This window comes from Bidens hawaiensis, unplaced genomic scaffold (assembly GCF_021521415.1).
Source record: "Bidens hawaiensis isolate Kalapana, Puna unplaced genomic scaffold, B.hawaiensis_p1.1 tig00016712_1, whole genome shotgun sequence".
Classification (NCBI taxonomy): Eukaryota; Viridiplantae; Streptophyta; class Magnoliopsida; order Asterales; family Asteraceae; genus Bidens; species Bidens hawaiensis.
The window spans coordinates 20758-22653 of record NW_027492531.1 but is presented as its reverse complement, the minus strand read 5'-3'; positions in this window follow the sequence as shown (position 1 = coordinate 22653).

Genomic DNA, 1896 nt, shown 5'->3' with positions numbered 1-1896 from the left:
TTTTATTTTACTTTGTAGGGATAAGTTATAAAAAATGTGTTTAGATAAGCATGGCCGTGCCTAACTCACCACGGCCATGCCCAGTACAATTTCCTTGCAGTGATCGTACCTAGCACTGTTTTCGGCTCAGACTATCCACTTTCAGAGAAAACTTGACAACATGGCCCATGTTTGGTAAAGCACGACCGTGCTGAGAGGTTCTGGCAGATTATAAATGTGTAACATCTCCTTGAGATTTTTGGACACCTTCTAGCCACATTTCACTAAACTAAACAACCTCCAGAGATGCTGATGGAACAACCTAATGCTGGAAACCGATCACCACTCCACCGAAAAAGGGAGATGATTCTGCAACTTCGGGAAATGTCAAGAGTGCTAATCGACATGCTTATTCAAAATGAACACCGAGTCCTAGCTCTAACGGAGACCGTGGAGGAAATGAAGACACAGCTTCGAGAAATCAATGAGCAAATTCAAATCCAGCCCATCCGACTAGGGTTCTTCCCACCACCACTTTTCGGTGGGAGTGATTCATTTGGTGGGGACCTTTTTGGATGAGGCTTTGGAGACCTTTTCTCCAACCTATTCTAATTTGCTCATTGATGACTCAAGAAATTGTGCCTAGGACTAGTTGTTAGGACCAACTCGGCTTAACCCAGTTTCTTTGTTGTTTTATTTATTTTTCTTTTTATGTGTTTTTGTTTTATGTATATTTAGGAAAATTAATGTACTTTTAGGATTTTATGGAATGAAATCTGTTTATGCTTTAGGTATAAGATTTGCACACACTTAACTGAATGACCAAAACCACGACTGTTATACAAGAGGGAATACAAAAAATCATGGCAAGTGGCAAAGCACGACTGTGTTTTCCTATACACGGGACGTGGTCACTTCAAACTTGTTAAAGATCATCGTCATTTTTTTGAAACTGGAATTTATGTCACTCACCTAACACGGTCGTGCTTATGTCACCAAGGTCATGTTTTGCCCTCCTACGTGTCTATAAATGACTATAACTTCTCATTTATTTGACATGCCCCTTTTCACAAATTCTTTACCAAGAATTTGTCATGGAAAGGAGAGGATTTAGGCCAAGTTGTGGAATACAAGGATAGGTGCCTATAGATGTAGTTAGGGAACTAATGTGCTTACATGAGAGAATCGACGAGTTAGTAAACATCAATATGGCAGCGGAAAAAAGGAACCGAAAGCTACATGACAGGGTCGAAACACTACATTTCGAACACTATCATGTAGACCGAGGATGCCTAAGCTAGAAGAAAAACTCGAGCAGCTTACGGCCGAGCTCACTCATTTCAACCGGAAAACCAAGCCGAGAGGGCTACCCAACCAACTTCATGACAGGATATGCCCACATGCAGACCTTGTTATGGGGAGGACCTGGATTATTTAAGTAGTTTTCGTTAGGATTAGGATTCTAGTTTGTTGTCTTTTTGCCTTTCGTTTGTTTCGTTCATTTATCCCTAACAAAGAAATTTCATTCTCTGTGTTTTTAAATTGACATACCTGACTATTTAAGTCCATGATGGTCGTTAAAGAAGTCGCGGGTTTGGGAAAAGCAGTTAAAAAAACAAAAAAACAGAAACAGACAAGGTTAGCACGGTCGTTCCTTGCTGACCACGGCCGTGTCGAACACACAGCTGACTAGTTATATATTGATTTCACCCCTCTTTTTTACTTTTTAACTATATATCTCAAGCCCCAGGTGATTTTTATTCCATTTTCCATCAATTTCGTTCACTCAATCATCAAGGTATGTCAAATTTGATCATTCCAATATGAATTCAGGGCTCGGTTCTAACCATTCCCTATTTAATTCGGGTATAAACCAAACCCTAAGTTTAATTTTCACTACATTAGGGTTAGATTATG